Source organism: Serinus canaria, chromosome 1A, assembly GCF_022539315.1.
Source record: "Serinus canaria isolate serCan28SL12 chromosome 1A, serCan2020, whole genome shotgun sequence".
NCBI lineage: Eukaryota > Metazoa > Chordata > Aves > Passeriformes > Fringillidae > Serinus > Serinus canaria.
Genome location: NC_066314.1, coordinates 63019622 through 63042912, shown reverse-complemented (window position 1 = coordinate 63042912; position 23291 = coordinate 63019622). Strand labels below are relative to the sequence as shown.

The following is a 23291-nucleotide window of genomic DNA, read 5'->3' as shown; positions in this document are numbered from 1 at the left end:
TTACATTCTTACTAGCTCCACAGAAGCAGTGCCCCTAACAGGAAGAGAATGCCTTTTCCAGATATGTTTCCTTCAGCACACCCTGTGTAGGAAATGCAGGTTTCTACTCCAGAAAAATGGGTAATTTATAGAAGAGGCTGATTGCTTTCCAGTATGAAACTGAAAGCTACATTTCATTGAAACAAGTGGGCTGTTCTGGGAGTGGGACTGCCACAGTGATAAATCCTACAGAGCTGTGGTAACATGGGTCTGCTCCAACAGCTGGGAGGCTTTATGGGGTTTACAGGTAGCAGTGGCCAGTGAGCAAAACAGAGCCCTTGCTGCTGCCAGCATTTTCATTGATCTGGTTGTTAACTAGCAATTTTTGCTTTGTCAGAGCTATTTCAAAAGGCTGCAAAAAGTGAGGGAACATGTTCCTTAACAAGGTTTTTCCATCAGAGCAACATTTATTAACCCTAAGAAGGGTCCAAGTAGAATCAAGATATATTGTTTTGTTCCATATCAGCAAGAGATGACATGAAACACATTGAAAAACTGTCTTTCTTCTTCTAAGAAGATATGATCACACACTTGTATTCTTTAACAAATATTTTCTTTGTCTAGAGAGACTTTTTACCTTCAATGGCAAAGCCACTTTTTTTTTTTTTTTTTTTTTTCCCATGGTTGCATTCTAGCAGCACTTGACCACCTTCAGAGATCTGATTGCAGGGCTGGGATCTTGGTTCAGCGACTTGTGTTTACATTTTTTTACCAAAATGAAGGTTCATTCCAGAGGTTTCAAGTATACAACCAGTTAATAGGGATATCACCCTGTAATCACACAGGACCATTTACAAGACTCCTCCAGTTAAATAAAAAAGCTTTGTTAGGAAGGAAAGAAATACTTACCTATAAAACTTCTGAGAAGTTACTGTCTGGGACATAAACAAATATTACTTTTCCACTTGAGAATCTAAGTTGGTTATGTTGACACATGAAATTGAGTACTGAGAGAGTTTGTGTTGTCCTATATGGAGATTAAGATATATTATATATTGCACACTCTATAGGATTCTATTATGCATTTCTTTTGTCCAATTTGTCCTTAAAGCAGAAGAAAGAATCTTTTCAGGTAGTTAATCTGTGCCAGGCAACCTGTTGATATTTCAATGTATATATTTCTTGTTCATCAGCAATATGCACAGTTACTGGGCCAAGCTGTGGCTGATATAGATGGCTGCCATAACACACCCTGTTTAATAGAAAGGAAGAAACCCATACAGAGTGAAAGGAATGCCATAGCAATTAAATCAAAGAAATACACAAATAAATGCTGCACAATCTTTTCCCTTTGACCCATTATCGATACAGATTGCCTCCCCATGCCAGGCTGTTACTTGTCCCAAATAAACAAAACCCATGCCACATGCAATAAACATGCTGAAGAAAACCTGCCTCTGCTGGAGGAAACTGAGAGCATGATAATCCACTAAATAAACAAAGTCTCAACCATGGCTATTAGCTTCAAAGGAGAAAGCCATTTCTACTCAATTTAAAACAATCATTACACCTTCCCTTGCATTGGTTTGGAAGGAAAGAAGCAAGGAAAGCAAAGAAAGCAAGGAAAGCAAAGAAAGCAAGCAGCACCTTTGCAAAAGAGGTTTAATGTATAATCAGAGACAGTAGCTCTAAAAATGTAGCTTTTAACGACATTTTCATATGTAACAGAAAAATATTTTTTGTGAAGTATCTGGGTCTATTTCCATACTTTTTGCTAGTAGAAATCAAGCACAGAGTCTCTTCACCCATTGAGGGTCACAGCAAGAATGACAAGACATTGATAGGTATTGATGCATTCCCTGGGGATCAGTGGCTTCAACATGCATTGTCACTAATGCTGAACAAGAATATTTCAGCATCAACATTCTTTAAAAAATACAGGAGTGAATTTCTGAATTACAGGTTTATCTCCCTCTCTATTCTGTTCCTCTGCATACTACCTGTCTGTCCCCCTGTCTTTATCTTTCATTTTACCTCTGAGCTGTCCTCAAGATCCACTGGAATTTGAATAGGGGGGGAGAAAAATGGTTCCCCTTCACAACAGCTGAGTGCCCTCAAGCAAAGTGAATGAGCCTTCCTTACCCCAAAGATATGGAACAAAGGGATTGAAAATTGCCATGTGGTCAGGAGTTCTAGCCAGGAGCTTTTGAAATGCTAGGCAAACAAATGCAATGTCTTATGTCAGAGCTGATGTTGCATCACAAGACACTGGGAAGACATTTAGTGCTCTTCTCCCCACTGTGTTTGTTGTCACAAGAGTGGTATTTACTGCTGCACCTTCATGCCTGCAAGCACACATAAACTCACCCCTTTTATATTATCCTAATACTTCTATCATTCACAGTATGATTGAAAATTTCCTGGAAGGACAAATCCCAGCTTAGGGAGGTGCCTTTTGTGGGTTCCAAAAATGTCAGCTTACATTTGGTTGATTCATAATTGTGGAACAGGCATTCCTCAGCCCACAATTTGAATAGTATGGGAGGTTTGGGCTGTGCTTTTTTGGGGAGGCATTGGAAACAGGTCAAAACCCTACATTCAGTAGCACAAAGCATTGTGGTGTTTCACATCCACGATTCAGCAGAGTCCAGACTCTGTGGCTACATGGAAAGCAGCCCCTCCATTTCCTTCTGTGTGTGTGTGCTGTGGAGTGCTGACAGGGATCCAGCAGGGGGGATGACACTCCAATCCCACCTGGTGGGAGGGGAGGAGTGATGAGAGACGTGGGCTGTGCTGGCACTTGGGCTCAGGAAACCTGCAGAGGATGGTGGTGCCACCTGCTTGTCCCACCTCAGCCAGCTGAGAGGCAGGAATCCCAATTTTACAGAGGGATATCCTGAGGAAAAACCCCACCTTTTTGCTGTGGGTTACCCAGAGGGAAGAGAACAGCTGTTGGAAGGTGCCAAGAAGTATGGAATAGTAGAAATAGTCCCAGAAGAGGGAAGTGAGTAGGGAAAGGCCAGATGAGGTTTTCAGAAGCACATAATAAATTGTGAAGCCATGTTATAAATATTATGTAGTGCATGGTTCTTCACTTTATCTTGCTGGGAGGACAACACCACGAACACATTTATGTTGTGTTGTATATAATATTTACAAAGACGCATAAAACACTTCTGTAAACAGGACCCTATTTAGAGATACAGGTCCTGCTGTGTTTTGAAGTAGTCCTGGCTTTTTCTTTTTCTTATTAATTTGGTATTATATTTATTAGTATAACAGTGGAATGAATAAATGTTCCTCAGCACTGGAATAGCTTCATGCTTGGCTGCTTACAACTTTTGCACACTTGTATAAACCAACCAGTATCAAGTTCAAAAGGAATCGTATCAGTGACTGAGAAAAATCAAAACAGATGCTCATTACATTTGTCTAAGATAAAATTAACTGAACCTGTCATATTTTGTGGGCAATCCTTCTAATATCTGCAGAACAAAGCAAATACACTTAATACACTACAGCCTTTAGTCTATAGGCCAGATATGGCCTCTCAGGGCTATTGTGTTTGTGTTTAAAAAGCCTAGAGTTCAGTTTGAAAACAATAAAGCTGGAAATGTTTATTTTTGTGGCCTGGGATAATCATCCTCCCTGAGTTTCAGTTATCTAATTCAAGGTTTATTCTTGGATGGAATAACCAGACTCAGCACAAATAATTCATATAGGGAAAGGGAACTCATGAAGGGCATTAATGAGTTTAACTCTTACCTCCTGATACTGGAGGAAACTGTGTCTTAAACAGGTCTGTCCCAGAAGACAGACATGTCTCCAGAAAAGGCATCTCTCTTCATTGCTGTGCAGTGGGACTTGATTGGAGAAATTGTTCTTTCTGCCCTGATAAAGGTGTGCTGACTGCTCTGTGACAGTGCTCTTAGTTCTTCACACCTCAAATTTTCCAAGCAATAGAACAACCCAAATGTTTATCTCTTATGAGGTATCTCAGCACTGCCTGCCACCCCCATACCAAATTTGGGGTGGTACACCATGACTGAAGAAGTCCTTGAGATGACAAAGGCTGAGCACATCCAGGGATGTATGAGCAGGAGTGTTGCCAGGGGGTGATTCCTCCCTTCTGCCCGGCCCTTGGGAGGTGGCTTCTGCACTACTGGGTCCAGTTCTGGGCTTCCCATGCAAGAAAAATGTTGGCATATTGCAGGTAGTCCATGGAGCTAGGAGAGGGGCAGTGAGAGCTGGAGTCCCTCACCTTGAAGAAGAAAAGGCTGAGCTGGGGAAGGCTTTTCCTCTTTGTCTTCAAGTACCTAGAGAAGGATTACAGGGAACACAAAACTCTTCTCAGCCTTGTGCTGTGAAATGCAACAGATTTCAGGAGGTCCTGCTTAGACATAAGAAAAATGTGTTCACTTGAGAGAGGCACAACACTGGAAAAGGTACCCACAGAGCCTGTTGGATTTCCTTAAATCTTTAAAACAGTCAGACAAGTCCCTGAGCAACTGAATTTATTTACAAAACGGATAGCAGGAGGCTAGTCTAGAGACTTCCAGAGGCTGCTTCCAACCTCAGCTGTCTTGTGACTCTTTGGAAGCAGCTCTGGGTTACTGCCACACAGCTCTTTGGGAATTCCCCATCTTCCTCTTTTTTATCTTCACTTCTTCCAAATTTAGAATATTCCTCTCTCCAGCGAAAACAACCTCACATTTGTAGAGTTCAAGATATTAGAAACCAGGTATTTCATGCACCATTCAGATCCTAGAAACAGCAGCTACATCTTTGACCTTGTTCACAAATTTCTGACTATTCATAGACTGTTACTACATCATTGTTTTACCCAGTTATACATACATAGTATTTTTAACTGCTAAAAAAAAAAAATTTCAAAATTTTTTTTTCATCTTTCAAAAATGCATCAGACTGTGCTTTGTTGTTTTGAGCAATGGAAGAAAGTGGCTGTAAAAGATATACTCAGTGCAAGACTTTGCAAGGGCTTCCTATCCTTGGGGAAAAACCAAAGAGGGTCAGAAAAGAGGTGGTTCTGACCTTTAAGTACTTGTATTTTGAAAGAAATATCAGGGATTTTTTAATAAATTATTCTGCATGAGCTGGATTCTTAATATGAAATCATTCTTTAAGTACCATCTATGCAAGGTATGGGATATTGTGCCATTTTTATGGCACTCAGTTTTAAAGCAGAATGGTTGGGGTTTATTAGACACACAGGCCTTCAGGGCTCTTTTCTGGTAATTAGACACATAAGTTAAATCCATAAAAGTGCTTTCTTGGAACCACTGTGGCTAAAAGGGTGACACAATTTACTTTTGTTCTTGGTATGAGTCCTTGAAGCAATATATACTATTTTATTTCAGGATGTGTAAACCACACATTATTGTCAACAGTAGAAACAATTATAACTAGACTTGCTTATTCATGCTAACTCATAATTTCATTATAGAATGGTTTGAGGTTTAAGCTGAAAACACCAAAAAGGTACTTTTTATTTTTATAAAAAATCCATTAAAAATATTGCCACAAAAATCTCTGCAGAAAACCAATAGGAAGATTTAATAGGGAGGGGAAAATTTCTGTGTGCAATCAGAAATAAGAGGTTTGTTCTATACTGTGATTTGAGAGGGAATGGAAGGATGTGAGCTAGTTATGAGACAGAAAAGGGCACTTTCTGTTTGCAAAGCTGCTGTTAGTCCTACCAGTCAAAGCTACCCCACAGCTGCTGGAGATACACCTGACTTTACCCTGTTGGAATCAACACAAGCAATCATTTTTCAAGAGCCAGTCTGCCTCTCTTCCCTGTGGGGCCACGTGGCTGTGAGATCACATTTCAAAATGAAGCAAGGAAAGATGTGACCCTTTTGAACCAGCATCTTTATAAGCATCAAGTGTTCCTTGCAAAGGGCAACACTCACGTTCCTGTCACATCCTCGAGCAGACAGATCTTGACTTCTAACCAGCTGCAGATCACTTAAACAAGTGCTTGGCTGTTATTTATTGCAAACAACTTTTCTTTCTCAGGACACACAAATAGAGACAGGCACCAAATTCAAACTAATCTTCTGGAAGTTAATAAAACCATTGCAAAGATGCTGAGCACTGCACTCTAAAACAAGATAGCTGAAGCATTTCAGATTTAGACCATCCAACTAAAATGTCCATCCAACTTGATAACCATTTAATAGCACTGGGATTGCAAATACAAAGAGGAAAGGTATCTAAAACAGCATTTTAGATTTTCCATATTAGAAAATAATTGAATATCATGTCTACCAAAAGACCAGAGTGTTTTCAGCTCTGTTTTGATGCTCTCCTTTCTCATGCCAAACGCTTCCCAACTGTTTGAAAGCCTGTAAGAATTTATTCAATTTCTAGAAGAAGGCTGTCTGTACCATTAATTAAATGATCCATGCTGAAATGGGCTAGTTTTCCCTCAGGCATCTTCAGAGAAAATAATGATTTAATGAATGAGGGGAATAAATTACTCTTTTACTCCTTGGATAAGGTTTGTCCAGGCAAATTTCAGCTGCACTGTCCAAATAAAGTTGATGGAATGTATGCTTCTGCTCCCTGTGAACAGAGATGTTCACTCTTGGGACTTCTCAGATTGTCTTCTTTCACTGGGAATCAGATTCATTTTTCTCTAGCAAAACCCATGGGAATATCAGTGCTCAAATTGCCAATCTCTGTTCCCTAAAGTGGGTAGCATTGCTGAAAGAGTCTCCCTAAGGGGATCTGAGTCCCACTGTTCCCCTGCTCAGGGAATATCTGTTAGTCAATAAAAACAGAGCTTGAGCCTGCTGACACTGCTATGCCAGAGTGCTGTAATGAAAAGTCTTCTACATCTGCAAGGAAAGTGCCTTTCCAAGGCTGCTGGCAAACACCAAGCTCCTGATCTGAAATACTGAAACACACATATGAAAGGAAAACAGCAGAAACTAGTCATGAAAGGAAGAAGAACCTTTTAATGCACAATATCTAGGGCCAGAGCCAAGAGAGAAATAAAAAATCATGGTGTCATGGAACCATAGAATTGTTCAGGTTGGAAAAGACCTCCAAGTCCAACCATTACCATCACACTGCCAAGTCCACCACCAAAGCAGGATCCCAAGTGCCATATCTAGACATCTTTTGAATCCTTTCAGGGTTGCTGACCCAACTGCTTCCCTGGGAAGCCTGTTCCAAAGCATGACACCTCTTTCTGCAAATAAATTTTTCCTAACATCCAATCTAATCCTTTCCTGGTGCAAACTTGGGCCATTTGCTCTTGTCCTGTCACTTGCCACTTGGGAACAGAGATTGACACCCACTTTGTTACACCCTCCTGTCAGGGAGCTGTAGAAAGCAATAAGGTCACTCCTGAGCCTCCTTTTCTCCAGGCTGAGCACCCACAGCTCCCTCAGCCACTCCTCAAAGGACTTGTGCTCCACACCCTTCACCAGGTCCATTGCTGCTCTTTGGAAGCGGAACAAATAAAGCAGGAATCGAAAAGCACCTGAGTCTGGTGTCAAAAGCCAAAGTCTGAAAGTACAGGAGGAGCCAAAAGCTCAGAGTGAAGGCTGGAAGCACCAGCTAGCTGGGGAACAATGTGGTCTGCTTCAAAGTTTACCTGTGGTTACGTTGTGGTTCCCAAAGCTCAGGCTGAAAAGAGCAGCTCTTTGATCCCTGCTAATGAACCCCAGATAGTGGGAAGGGAGGCCAAACTCAGAGACCTCAAAGCAAGCCACAGCAGAACAAGCTCCTGGTTTGTTTAAGGGCATGTCTGAATGCAGCAGCTGAGGTGAACTGCAGGCTTTGGGAGGCTGCCTGTGGCACACTTGCACTGTGCTTGGTGCAGGGTTTGGTTCAAGTATTTTGCTATTATTCTGTTTCTGCAGGAAGAACCAGATATGGGAGAGAATGTAAATATGGTCCAGCAAGTCATGGAAAGGATTTTGTTCCTTTCCATGGAGTTTGGATCAGGTTCATGAGGTCTTTAGGAGCTCATTGAGTGTGAGCATGAAAACTTTTCTTTCTTTTCCTACAGGTACTCTGCTTTGGCAGACTGGCTGCTGCTGTTTTTCAACAACCTTGAGAAAGAGAATGACAGGAAGTATTAGACAGGGTAATTTTCCTGTGATGAATTAGGGTGGGGCATTCATTTATTCCTTGGAGAAATCTTTGATCTGGTTTTATATCTTTGCTGTCCTTGATGGGAAACAAACTGGGGCTGTGTCAGGTAGTCATGAATGGCATGATGCCTGTGCCTTGAGCTCTCAGCTCCTCCCAGAAGTCTTAGTGATCATCTGGTTTCCTCTGACTCCTGACAAATCCTATAACAAGCCAGAAGGGGGGAAAAGCAGGGGAAAATAGTATAGGTCAGCACTTCAGGCCATGTTGTAAACTATGGGGTAATTTGGACTGCTGCATTTACAGCTAAGTTCTACCAGATGACACATAGAGAATGAATCATAACATGCCTGAATCTGCACACCCTTCTCACTGCAGCAAGCTTAGGGCAAGAAGGGACAAAGGGATTAACTACTCTGTTGTCTCATTCCCCAGGATGCCAAATCAAAGACCTGCCTTCTGCTTTTTGGATCTGCTTCTGCCTTGCCACAGCTCACTGCAGTCCAGAAACCCATTATCATTAGTTTCATGGATATTTACTTATATATTGCACATATTTATACACACACATTGTGCCCAACAATGAATACACAATAATTTCCACGTGGTTTCAACATGGTTTGCTTATGTCAGATGTGTGACCAGTGTTAGAAGGATCAGGATCCAAATGAGGGAGTGAGCTGCAATTGCTACAAACAGGTGAAAGCTGCTTCTTCACCTCCCAAAAGCTCATGGCCCAAAGTGATGGAGAGAAAGACAAAGCTCAGGAGACCTTTCCATAGATTTTTCTGAAATGGCATTGCTGCCCTTTCTCTGACTTCTGCTGTTCTTGAGGAGCTGGCAGTGCCTATTAGGAAGCAGGGCATGCATGTTGCACTCAAAAATTTCTCATTAACACCTGTCTATCACGGCTCCTTAGGAGGAAAATGTACTTTTGCCATTGCTCCTGGCATCTTGGAACAGCAGCACACACTATGTGGTTCTCTGACCTTACCAGCTGGTCTGGCTGCACGCAGAGCTCAGTGAAAACAGAACATGGCTCAGTCCAGAACAACTCCCATCAGATCTTTTTTTTTTTTTTCCCTCTTTGTAAAATATTTCCCACAAAGTCTTCCATGAGTAAATGCTTCCAGCATTCCTACAGTCTCATTCAGCTTTTTTCTGTAGGTCTTGTTGAGACAGGAGGGTGGAAATAAACACACCTCTGGTGAATGAATGGGTGGCTTGGAAATATGTAGTAGGCTGTGAGAGATTTCTTTTTCCTTTTTTGCTGTTTTTAGTCCTGGCTAGACTTCTGTTGCATTTGTACCAATTGCCTTCTGCATAAGGAGATGGCATTGGCATTCAAGAGTGATTTTTTCTTTCATAGCCTACAGAGCTTCAAATATTATTCTGAAAACAAAAATTTGTCATTGAACCAAACCTAAGAGAGAGAGCCTGGGAACAATGAAGTTTGTTCTCTTCAACTGAAAAAAATTGCAGTGGGATGAAAAGCTGAAGTCTTGATCTTGGCAAAAGTACCTGATGGACATGTTGAAGGAGCTCCTTCCTCATCCTGCTTTTCCCTTAGCTCCCAGCAGCTGCCCTCAGATGGTGATTGTCATGGGCAATTTCTCTCATGGAGAAGGAAAGGGTAGTTAAGGGAATTCAGTGAGCTCAATTTATGCCCCCATATACTCCCAGGAAAGCCTGCCTGAGGCTGTTTTAAAGGACTTAGTCCAGCCCAATGGCAGCTGTTTCTTCCATCATCTGTTTTTTATGTTACATTTCTATTTGACATTGATCTCTGTTAGCTCTAATCACTCTTCTTTTGAGGGGCAGCTTTCAGAAAGGGGCACAAGAATTTATCCTTTAAAAAATGCTGCATTGAAAAGGACCTAGAGAGAAGTACATTACCCTGTGAGAGAAGTTTTGGTTTGGCTTTAGTGCCTGGAAATGTGTTAGCAGAAATGGAGGTAAACACCTTATTGGAATTAGTCATTCAGTGCTTCTCTACTTCCCCTCTTACAAGAAGACAGGGAGCTCAGGGCAAGTCCCTGGCAGCAATTGCAAAGCTGGGTGGGGATTCCCTTCCACAGCAGAAAGAATGATTATCCTCTATCACTGCCTGATCCTTTTTTTAGCTGTCCTTGGACATCTATTTTACAACTCATTTTCTCTCCAATGGGATGAAGTAGTCCTGCTGCTCTTTCCCTCTCCTCTGTTCCTCTGAAAGCCACCGAGTCCACAGGCAGGGGATCATCACCTAATAAGGATGGAGCAATTCTAAAATAATAAAGGCTAATTTTTACTGAATTCAAAGCTAAAGACTTGATGCTGAAATTTCAAGCCAGGGCTTGCCCAGATTAGGTTCACAGATGAGACTTTCCAGCCTTTCAATACTATTTAATTTTGCACCAAATGACACTTGGTTTCTGTACTGAGAGAAAACCAGGAAGGCTGAGGAGAAAAGTAAAAGGCCAGAAAATCTTCTGAGGAGAGAATTCATCAGGAGTAGAGGTAGTTAACAAGAAGATAAGAATCTAGGGCAAGGTTTTGCTAAGGTTTGATATATTGGTTTTGTTTGTAAAGGCGGGCTAATTTTGTGTCAGAATGACCCAGAATTACAGAAACTTTTCCATCTATGTACTTAGGGGCCATATTTCATGGAACTTTTATGTATTAGAATACTTGTATCTCATTTTACTACCTCCTTCTGCATAAAATGAACTTAATGCAAATAAATGATTGAGATTTCTGTACTGCTCCGCATTTTCACAGGTCTGACAGTGCCCTAATCATTAAAAGAAGGTGATGATCTTTCACCACAGTTTTTTGCACCATCATTCAGAAAGAATCCCAGCAAACTTCACAGATCTGAGCTAATTAAAACCAGCAGCAAACATGCCTCTTCAGTTTTGATTCAAAAAACTGAATCGGACTCTGATTTCCGGATATAAACAGGAGGCTGATTCCACAACTGTGCAGCATAAATGTGCAGGCTCCAGCCACCAAACGTTTTCAATTTTTATTTGGGGCAAGCTAATAAATCAGGCTCTGACCTCAGAGCATAACTGGAAACATCAAATGAAAGGCAGTTGTAAGGGTACTGTGGGAAAATGCAAAAAACTGGATAGGTAAACATAAATACTTTAATAGTATCAGTATAAAATATTGCTGCAAACTGATGAAAGGTTTTCAGCTCCAGGGTGTTTTATTCCAAGACTTCTCCAGACTTCTTTTTGCTTTACAGCAAAGCAGCTGTGCTTATGCAACCCAGCATTGTGTCAGGAAATGAACTGAGGCTGCTTGCAGGGTACCAGTTGTGGGAGTGTCCTTAAAGCAGCTCACAAAGATCTGGGATCTCAATGCTCCTGATTGTGCCTGTCCTGAGTGGTCCAAACAGCAACCAGAGTCAGTATAAGGATTGCAGTGTGGTTCTTCAGGGATGGCATCTTCTGTGGTTTCCACACACACTATGTCAGAAACAGATTTTTAATCCTTTAGTTAGGAAGTCATTTCCAATCTCAGCTGAGGCAAGCATCCTCAGCTCAAACTCCCTGATGGTCATTTTTGTATCTCAGGCATAGAATTCACCTTTGTTTGTCCATTGTTCTCTGACAATGCAAAAAAACCCTGCTCTCCGACTTACTTCACTTTTCCTTTACAGTCCTCCAAAGGGAAAAAGAGTTTTTTGCCAAACACTGCTGTCAGTCTGACATAACTGTGGGCTTGATCACATGAAAATTGAAAGTGTTTCTCTTTTCAATTGATTAAATGATTGAGTACAGACTTCTTTAATAGAGCAGTCAGCATAACTCACCCATAAACTCAGCATGGAGCCCTGTGTTCACCATGTTCTAAATTGCTGACAAACAGTTTATGGTTTGTCACATTTGGCAATGTCTGTACAGGAAAAGGGCCAGTCTTCAGCTGAAATAAAAATAAGTGCTTTGACCAGAACTTGGAAACAACTAGCAGGGAGAGAGGTTGTGCAAATATATATAGAAATGTTCAGCTTTTTGTTTCCCACTTTAACAGCTTCAGCTCTATACATCATCACAACTGTCTTTTTCAGCCACCCTCCCACCTGTAAATAATGCAATGGAAACAACTGTAAGATCTTGTTTCTTGTAATTGGATATAATTTCTAACATAATCAGTAAATGCTGGGTGTTAGTGAAATAGAATGGCAGCTAAAGGAGCAAGGAAGGTGAACTTGAAACACATCTTGACTATATTATTTACTCTCATAAATCTCATAGCAGGTGACACAGACATTAGGGGGTTTGGAGTTTTTTCTCCTGCTCTCTTCCTTTTGGCAGTGTTTTGAAAATGAAATATTGGGTTTTTGCTATTTTTTTAAAGTGCATTGTTTTGACTTTTTACCAACATCTAGTATTAGGGAAAAAAAAAAGTCACACCTGATAATTTTAACAGATTTTTGGAGAGGTAAATGATTCCATTTCTGTAACACTGTAACTCTGTCACAGCAGGGCACATGGAACCATTGCCTCTAAGCAGATCATGGAACCACAGTCCAAGTGGCAGCAAGCAGCAGAAACAAAGTGCAGAAAAACCTAGTAGTAATATGGGTCAGATAGGTATATTTGGGTATAAACTGCATGGTTTTCATTTATAATGTAAGAAAGAGCCATCTGAGAATCCACAGGTGGTGTTGGCCTCTTCAGTGGCAGCTGATTTATTTGTGGGTTAAAATTACGATGCTTTAGCATAGCCACATGGGGATTAAAGATTAGAAAAGCAGAAGTGTCACAGATCAGAATTCAGCAGCTTCTTTATATACTTGACATACCTTAAAAAGCTCAAGTATTCTTGACCTAACTTCATCTGTTGTCTAAAAAGCACTCAAAGTCTGCATGGCCCTCAACTGCCCCAAGAATAATGTTCCTGCAAAGACTTGTCTCCACCTAAGTAGAACAGAAAATTCAGGGCAGAATTGCTGATTTTATTTCCTTCCATTTATTCAAAGCAATCACAGCAAAAGGTTATTGTAAACACCAACATTCAGCCTCTGTGGCCAGAGGACCTGGAAGAAGAAAAGTTATCTCCCAAGAACGTGGTTGGCACCATGGTTGTGTGGAGCCACCAGGTGACACAAGGAGCTCACAGCCTGGGTGAAGTTCTTCACCCACATATTTACAGCTGGCTCGAGGATAAAAAATGACAGATGAGGAAGTCAGGAGCCAAGACAGGACAAGGAAAGGTCTTCTTCAATATCTGCTCTCTTGTTTTCTGCCTTTAAATATGAAGAATGTCTTTTGCAGGCACGACTGCCCTCTCAGCATTTAGATCAGAAAGCTATGGCTTTCCAGCATTAAGGAGTCTAAAAAATCCGTTCTTTTCTACCTTCTGTTTTACCTTTAATGCAGAGTAGCCATGGAATATAAAGTTTTCTGTGCTGGGAATATACAACTGAACATGTAGAAGGCTGCAATATTTCAAGATGAATGGTACAGGAATATTTGCAAAATGCTTCATCTTTCAGAAGATCCTATGATCATGAAAGGTGCCATAATGCCAAGTCAAAAGTGGTAATTAACCTAATTTTACTATTTTTTACATAGTGAACCAGACCTTCTTTATACCATTTAGTGCAACTCGTCCATCCAGTCACAAAGAAACCACCTTCTGTACCCTAATTCCTGATCTGAGAATAGTAAAACTCCTGTGCTTTTTAAAACCTTTGTTCCATCTACCCCTCACATATGTTAATAAAACATTTCCCAACATAGAAATACATTCTTTGCTTCTGACACAAAGTATGAGAAGGAAAAACTCCATAACTGACAATTTTCCTTACCTCATTTATTTTTAAAGCATTTTATAGATGCTAATAAAGTGTTATGGGTGTCATCCAAATTTCAGTGACATAAGTGAAAAAACTCCCACCACTTCAGTGACTTCAGCGAGATCTGGATGTTGTGTGAGCAACATTCATTGCATAAATCTGGACAGATATCATTCAGACAGGATTCTTGGATTTAAAACTTCACTTTTTTCCCAATAATCTTTTTTGTAGCTCGTTTCCATTTCATGCAGAATTTTGACATGTTTAGTTTCTCATCCAAACCAGAATGAAGTCAAAAAGCCTTGATAATTTTATGATACTGGTAATTTTGTCAGTCTGATGTAAAGAACTACCACACATCAAGAAACCAAGATCATCCAAGATACAGACACTGGAGAAACTGAAATTAAGACTCATTAAATAAATTACTACACTAAAATGCAGAAAGTACAAAAACATCAACACTTGATCTATTAATATTAATTTAAATTTCTTTATTTTGTTAAACCCTTATTGAAGAGTTAATAGAGATTCAAAAATATCAAAGACACAAATGATGAAAGGACTAGAGTTTTATTTTGAAGTTAACCAGTTTTATTTAAATGGAGTAGCTGCCTGCTAAACAGTTTTCATGGTAAAAGGAATTCTAACATTGTGCCCCATTTGCAGATTCTTCCCACTTGTTAAACATTCCTAGGTGTACTCCTGAATAACAGAGAGTGACAAGAAAAAGTATTTGGTTTAGAATGTCCCTGTGTCAGGCCAGCCTCTGGATAGTGAATTTAAAGACTTTAGAAGGTGTTTGCAACATTTGAGGAGAGCCTTCCGTGAGTAAAGAACCACAGGCATATTCTGTTCAATCATTCTTTCAGCCATAAATCTTTGGGCAATCTAATGAAGTTAGCAGATAATATTATAGAGAAATGGAAATGATATTTGTAAATTGAGATATGAACTTATTTATTTCTCTAAATTTATGATTCAGCATTCTCTAGTCACTATCTAGAATATCTACAGCAATCTTACAGAAGCAAATTGCTTACAACAGCATTGTCATACAATTGAGAATAACAGAAAGTAGAAGTAAAAATACATTTCTAATATCCTTTCATGTAAGTTGATGGAGATGTGGGTTTTTTTTTAGTGGCAGCCACCTGGTAATCAGTTAATTTGATAGAAAGAAAGACTTCAGGGGAGTCCAGGTAAAAGAAGCCTAACGTGGTTGTAGGCAGGCCATGGTGTGAGCTGAAATCTTGAAGGAGTCACAGATCATAATCACACAAAGGGATGTAGGGCAGATGGGAATGGCTGGGAATGGCTGGGAATGGTTGGGAATTAACAGCTGTTAAAAGCTGACACCCAAATTTACATCTAAATGCCTTCTAGTGTAGTGGACCGCCAACTGCTTCAGTGCCATGGACATATCCAGCACCCAGAGGGTCTGAAATTTCCTGACTCCTGTGGGTACTTTCTCAGCACCCCAAATGCTTTGGAAAGGCTGGTCACAGCAAGGCTTCAGCATTGACAGCTGAAGTAGAGCTTCAGAAGGATCCCATTTAATTCCATCTACTGGATTTCATATACAGTTTGCTTTATTTTATTTTTTAATAATTGTGAGCCAAAACTCTCTTCAAATTTGGCATTGCTGCTTCCATGTGTGGTGCATGTAGATGGCAGAGTAGCACATGAAGGTGAAGAGCATTTCTACATCTCCTTCACTGGCTTTGCAGATGAGCATTCCCAAGCAGTGAGTACTTAGCTCTTGGCAGATGACTGTCTAGTTGTGCCTCACTTGGAAAAAGCTTTCCCTTTGATCCAACAATAGAAGCACAAGAACACAAATCATAAAGGGGAAGTTTAATTCAGACTTTGTCATTTTTCTGCTTTATATTTTATTTTTGAATGTGGTCCTAGTCAAAATCTTCATCACCTTTTACATATTGAGCTCTTTGTTCCAGGTTACCTGATGCTTGTGGGCACTACATCATGAGGTACCTCTCTTTATTTATTAGGATTCAGTATTCCTTCACAGGGAATACTGAAGGGAGGGGCAAAAAGAGAAGGGAGGGGCGAAACAAGAACTTGCATCACTGTGGTGGGCTGACCTTGTCTGCCAGCCAGGTGCCATCCAGAGGCTTTCTCCCTACCCATCCCCAAGGTGGAAAAGCTTGTGGGTTGAGGTAAATACAGAGAGCACTCCCCAGTAACTGACAAGAGGCAAAACAGACTCAACAGAGAAAATTGATTTATTGCAGGAAACAGACAAAAAATTAAACTCCACCACCCCTCTTTTTTTCTCTTTTCAGTCACAACTTTTGTCCTTCAGTCCCAGTTTCTCTGTATCCTTCCCCTTACCCCTGGGATGGTGAAAGGGGGCATGGCATCCTTCCTGAGCTGCAGCATGGGAATCTGCTCCAACACAATCCTTTCCATCAGCTTGGTGATTATCTGCTCCACTGTGGTCTCTTTCCCAGTCTGCAGAAGAATCTCTTATCTCTTGTCTGCTGCCTAAAGCACCTCCTCTTTATCCTCCTCCTCCTCCTCCTCCTTCATTTCCAGCATTGATTGATCACTAATATACAGGAAAGTGAGAAAATCCAGTTGACAATCCTATAAAATTCAAAAATTTTGATAAGGACAGCATGATTTCAATCTCTACTCACCTAATATATCCTAATATATATTCCTAATATATCACCAAAGCAAAAACAGTGCCACATGAGACCATGCTGGATTTTTCTGACTCTCTGCAAGCAGAAACACACAAACACACAGAACTGCTTTCTACAGACTGACCTTAATCTTCTGTAGCCATTTCAAGCACCCAGGTAAGGACAGCTACTATCATCTTGCTTTCCTGAATGGAGCTAAGGCAGGGTGCAACAGCTGTGCCAAGATGTTGTTGTGCATCCTTTTACCTGATTTCAGGCATTTCTTCTCCCCTTTCACACCTCCTCCTGCTTCATCTCCTCTAAGCTCTGGCTTCTCCAGGAGGCTTTCCTTATCCCTTCACTTTACTGCCTTGTCCAGCGATTTCCTTGTACTGTCCTTGCTGTGTGTGCTGGCTCCTTCTCAGGCATTACCCTTCTCCTGCTCCTATTTGACTGTTTTCTGGCAAGTCTTTTGTCTTTTCTAGCTCTTATCACTGTGCCTGCCAGCCTTCACTACCTGCTGGACTTGGCAGAGGCAGTGGCAGCAGCACGAGATGAAAAACAGGCATCAGACATTCTTACCCCTATATGGCATCCCTGGTGTGATGGTCAGTATGTTTATCCCACCCTTGCTATGGACTGGTCAGCATATGTGTTTTCCCTGGCCACCTGGTGTAAAAATAAACCAAAAACAAACCTCAGGCACTGTAAATTAGATTAATACAATAGGAGTGTCTCTGACCTTGTTTGGGTCAGCTGTACCAAGCTGACGTAAGTATGGTCCCTCCTGGTTTACCTGGCTCTTTGTGCAGTTTGGGCAAATTGCTGTCAAAATCAACTATCTTGGAAGAATAAGGTGAATTTTGGCTTACCTGCCAGCTCCAGTATTGCACCAGAGTAATGTCTCTGAAATCAGTGGCGTTGCTCTAACATAAAACTGCAATAAGCTGCAGGGAATTAAACCCTGTTTTCTTGCCTCTGGGAATTCTCAGAGGCTGCCTGATATGGCATGAGTCAAAAATATTTTGTTATTCACTGCTTTTTCTAATTATCAGATTTGTCTCCAGTCCATTTTGTGGTGTTGGCCAGGCACTCGATCTGAGTCAAATTTTCCATACAATCCACACTGCTTTATGTTTCAGTGCTTTTTTTTTTTTTTTTTTTTTTTTTTTTTTCCCTAAAACCAGAACAGAAGAGCTGGCTAAACATGTACAAACCTGCCTTGAGAAAAAACTTGTTTTTTCTTATCCCTCACCCCTTCTTTTTTGTTTAATGTTAGTACAAAGATGAAACACTGAAGGAGTAGCACAGTTGTTAGAATTTTGATCAGCAAATTCTCAGTCTGTTCACTTGTCAGTGGACACTTTCTCCACATAAGTCATCCCCACTGAAGGAAGCAACCTCTTGGAGAAAACATTAATTTTTGTAAGGAGCTGTTTCACAACAAGGAGCTGACACTTTTTTGAGAACACTGTTATGAGAACACTTCTTCCAGCATTCCTTTACAGCTGGGGTTTGCCCATCAAGAGTTATTCAGGGTTGAAAAGCACCTCTAGGTGCATAAAGCCATATGAGAAACACAAAATAATGGAATGAGCAACCACAAATCCTCTCATTCCTCATCACTGAGGGGGTCTCATCACCTGGCCAAGATCCTGCTGTTGCTGTTCCCATTAGGAACATGCTGCTGGCATTGTTTTTCCCACCCATTGCTCCAGGTGGATAGAGGCTGTTCACTGCTGAGGTTTAGGTGAGATTCCACGTGCAAGTTGCTTGCTGTCAGTTTTATGCACTACAATCTGAATCTGTGACAGACAAATTGGTGGAAGAAAGGGATTATTTTGTCTGGGTAACATGATAGTTTTATTCAATTTTCTGAGCATGGGGTAGATCATAGAGGCATCGTTGCAAATGTTGATTCAGACAAACCTATTTCCTCCTGAGGAGCGCAGCCACAGTGGCTCCCTGGCCTGCTGTGTTGACTTGCTTTGTAAAAATATGTATTAAAAACCCACTTTGGTTTACAAGTCATGGCTGAAGGAGCTCCACAGATGAAACTGTAGTTTTTGGACAAAAAGAAAATAGTTTCTTGTTTATATATTACACTAAAAAATTTCAATGTTGTTGGCTTTGATGGAAAAATCCCACTGGCATTGACTTTGGACATCAGAGATTATCAGAGGCCTGGCTTGAAAACCTCCTGTCCTAAACTAGCTTTTCCTGAAATTTCCAGCTCACCAGGAATGAAAAAAAAAAAAAAAAAAAGCAATAATAATAAAAAAAAAGCTAATAGCTTCTGTTGCACTTAAGTTCCTCTTGTTTTTCTGAGTGTGTCTTTATGTGTGTGCTGCCTTTGTCTAGTCCAGGGTCAAAGACATCCAAACAAAACAAATGTTTCTGAAGTTGAGAAAACATTAGGCTTCTGGTCCAGGTGGAACATCTTTATGGTCCAGGTGGAACATCTTTTTTTTTTCCCCACAACACCAAATACATATGAGTGTTACCTCCAGCCTTGAATCTCTGTTTCAGCTTTACACTTTTGAACTAATATCTTTTTCTTACTCTGACTGATGTCAGCTGAAGAAAGTTCCAAGTAAAACGCCCTTTACAGTGCTATTTTAGGGCTGAGGCCATTCTTTCTCTCTTTTCTTCATCTTTCCATTTTCCTGATGCAATCCTCAGTCTGGCCTTGGGCTCACCCCACAGACATTAAGAATCAAAACCAAAAACAAGTAAAACCAGAGGGACCCCTCAAACCTCAAAATTTTGCTTTCAGTAATTAGCTTCCTCTGAAACAGCTTTTCTGATCCCAAGTTTGGAAAACTGGGATCATCAAAAGGCCTGGTGGCAGATATGTGTCTTTTCCTCTTTTTTTCATTGAGCCTATAACTCAATCTGGCAATGAAGAGCTCTAGAAAAGAAACAGCGCAGAGAGAGGAAGCAGCTCTGTAAGGCTTGGCAAATCCTTTCAAAGAATAACTGTTTTTTTCAAATTTGATGACTACAGACACCAGCAAACACAAATTGGCATATTATCTTATCTAGGGTTTCTCTGATGAGCAGGAGGGGTGCTTTGGGGGTACTATGCTGCCACACCAACTCAGTTCTTTTTGCAGCAATTAATCTTCCCTGTTTGGTTTTACCCTGCTTTACACTTGGCCTCACCACAGTGCCAAGAGGTCAGCTTGCTTGTCCAAGGTCACCAAATGACTCAGTAGATTAAGTGAAAACTGAACTCAGAGGACCACCCTGCCTTTTAGCTTTTGTTTTTGGGACTCTACACAGCTTCTCTGCTATTTCGTACATTCCATTAATCCCACTGGCTACCAGCCACAAAGATACAGCAGAAAGATTGAATACATGTAAATGTGCACAATGATATACAACTTCAAGCTGATGGAAAATACATTGGACAAGCATGATTACGTTCTTCTGCATTAAAAATACCCTTTAGGCCCATGGCTCAAAAACAAAAGAACATGAGAATACTATTTGTGGCTTTCCCTGCATTTATTAAGATGAATAAGATGAACCTTTCATCTTATTTCACTCTTGCACTAACCACACATACTCAAAATCCCATGTTTTTGCATCCAAGTTCTCAACTTACTCCTATCTGAAAATGAAATTAGTAGCTTGACTGTTATGACTAGTCTCCTGTTGATGTTGTCTGGATGCAGAATAGATAAATCCAAAGTTTCAGGATAAGATATTTGTTTACAGTTTTCCCATTTGTAAAAACTGAGAGCTGGAGTTTCGATGAAGTTCTCAGCCCATCAGTAGAGTAAGTGAGGCAAACTTTCACCTGAGAACGTGCTCCCTAGCCAATAGTGAAAATCTTACAAAAGTAAGAAAATGCCTCGTTTTAAAGTCCATTGTACTCTGAAGACATTGGATCTGGAAATGGAAGAGTTAATGAACAGCTAATTGTTATTTCATTAACGAGCAAAAATAGGACCTGACCCTTTGTGAAACTGTGCAAGTGCAAAAAGCCCCGTGCTGCTGCTGCAAGGATGTCCCAGAGCATTGCCAGGTGGATAACCAGCCAGAAAAGCAGCTTGTTATCATTTCCCCCTTTAGGACAGCACCCTTTGACTTCTTGTCTTAAGCACTAAGTGCCTCCCTGACCCATCAGTTTGGATAAACTTACAAGAATTATTTGGATTAAAGAAATCTATGAGCTCTCTGAAGTTCTCTGTGTGCCACTTCCCACGTGCCTCTGTAAAACCAAGTCTGACATCATTGGTAAGAAGCCTCTTCCCTTCAGAACTTTGGTGAGAATCTCCCAAGATTGGGCTTTTGTCATCAGCAGTATTTTAGTTTGGTTCTTTGTTTCCTTCTGCAAACATACTCCCATCAGCCAGTGGTGGCAATCAGCTTTTGAAGACCCTTTTAGTGAGTTTTCCTTTCCTTCAGGTGTCCTTGCTGCAGACAAGAGGGCAAGGAAAACAGTACAAAAAGCATTTCAAATATTTTGAAGGGAGAGAGGGTGGTTACCTCTTAGCCAGAAATGGGAGTCTCTGTGTGTTGCACGACCAGCCTGTGTCTATCAAATTGGACCGACAAACTGCCACAGGACAGGGGTCAGGACTGTAATCAGAGCTCCCAATTTCCACAGCACTCTCAAAATGTCTGTAAATTGTTTCCTTTGATTTATGTCAGCTATGCTTTTTTGGAAACCCCACTGCTTCCCACATCTCCATAAGGAAACACTGCCTTTTCCTCGTCACTGAAAACCTCCTCATGTACTCTCCAGCCTCACCTGTAAGTCAGATGTGCTTGGAGGGCCATAGGAATATCTCCTGGGAGGAAAAGACTTGTATGAAGCTCTGCTGTGAAGTTGTGTGATTTTGCTCACTGATGGATCAGAACACATGTGCAGCAGTACTGCAGGAACGTGGTGTGCAGTGAAAGTCCTCCTGTCAAAAGTGCAAAAGGGGCTTGGAGGATTTACCAGGCAACATTTCACCCTTCAGAGCTCTTGTAGGAGTCAGGGAGTACAGCCCTGCTCCATGTGATGGCAGTCAGCTAAAGGGGGCAAGTACTAGAGTAGTTCATTCCATGGAGCCCAGGAGTTCACAAAGTGGGGGCAGAACCTCAATCTTCATTACTAGAAATCCTAATTCTCTGCTCCATCCATTCCCTCTGCCCATTTCTATCCCTTTTTTAATTTTGTTTTATCTGCTAGGTGGCTTGGAAGACACTTGCATGATTGTCTGCTTGATACAAGCATTTATTTTTAATTGGAGGCAGTTGCAGGATCAAAAGGTGAATTACACTGATTTTATTGAGCAAATAACACTTGCTTAGAGATGGTTCCCCCACGAGAACTAAGTAAGAGCTTGTTAGAAATACTGTGACTAAAAAACAGCCATGTTAGAACTGGGCTCACCTGCATGTGGGGGTTTCAAGGTTTACTGTGAAAGACTCCCACAGTATTTATCCATTCATGGCTTTACTGGACTTCTTTAGGTTTTATTTCTTGGTAGCTCTGGAAAAATGTTTTAGTAGCCAAAAAATCTGTACTTAATTAGACACACAAAACCAGCAGACAGGAAGTCTATTTCCTCACAGAGATACTGTGGTTTATACATTCTGCCCTAATATGAACAAGTCTACTATTATTTTCTGATGTCCCCCTTGTTTAAGGTGCTTTGAGCAACATGTTTTTGCACACCAATCATGAAAGATACTTGTCGAGATCCAGGCATGCCAGACATGGCAGTATGGGATGGTTCCTGATTCCATTTGGGAAAGAAAAAAAAAGTTTCTCTCAGGTTTTATTTTCTAGAAATTAACATAATTTAAGATTGTTTAAATGTAACTCTGGATATGTTTGCAGGCTTGGGGCAAAATCTGATAATGACTCTGTACCAGGACTCCCACCCTGAATTTCTTCAGTGTTATAAGTGGTGGCTTTATTTCCTTGTTACTTGGGGTCAGTCCAAATCTCCAGTGATTGGAAGTTGTTCAAGACAAGGGCTCTGTGTTCATGAAATGTGTCTCACAGAAAGGGCCATCGGAAAACTGCTGCAACATAATAGGCAATGAAACATGGCAATATCTGCAGCCAAAAAAGGAGGTGAGTTCTTAACAGGGATGTTGATTTTCCTCACTTAAATTTAGAAGTTGTGTGGGAAAAGTAAAGTTTGCACCCAAAGAAAGTGTTTTAGTTTACCTTAGAACTCAAAGCAAGTGTCAGAAAATCTGATTTTCACTATTATTTTTGATACTGTTCAAAAAGAATTCAGATCTTAAGTGATGAGTAGCCATACTACATTCACCCCCTCAAATCAACAGAGGAAATTGCTGTGGGTTAGAAACCAGCACTATTTATTAAATATTAAATGCAAACTAAGGTTATGCAGCATGACTAACATGGCAGGACAGCTATAAATAACCTACTCTCTCTGTGTTATTTGTCCTTACTGGTTGTTTGGAGGGAGGGTAGAGTTGTTCTGGATTGTGTTTCGTTGGGGTTTTTCCCCATCCCCAGTTTGGGTTTGTTTTCCTTAGGATTATTAGAATATAATTTATTATGTCTTTGAATAATCCAAACTTCTTTGTTTTTGAAGTCCTTTCTTGTGAACCCACAGATTTCCCACTCTACTGTGAAAGTTTCTTGAACTCAACATTTCCTCCACTTTTCCTCCTCACCCTATAGATTCCATCTTTGTTTCCATATCACTCCAGTCTTCATTGTTCTGATTTTATCTTCCTCCCACAGAGCAAGCAGTATATTC

The 23291-nt window shown here is 40.7% G+C and overlaps 1 long non-coding RNA gene across 1 annotated transcript; it reads right to left on the bottom strand.

Annotated features, from left to right (window-relative positions):
- Nucleotides 1-16125: 16125 nt before the first annotated feature.
- On the bottom strand, nucleotides 16126-17532 carry LOC108962621 (uncharacterized). The gene is made up of 2 exons (XR_007780577.1): nucleotides 17421-17532; nucleotides 16126-16507 (listed from the first exon to the last, which is right to left on the bottom strand). It is a non-coding gene; the product is annotated as an uncharacterized LOC108962621 (long non-coding RNA).
- Between the last annotated feature and the right edge of the window lie 5759 nt (nucleotides 17533-23291).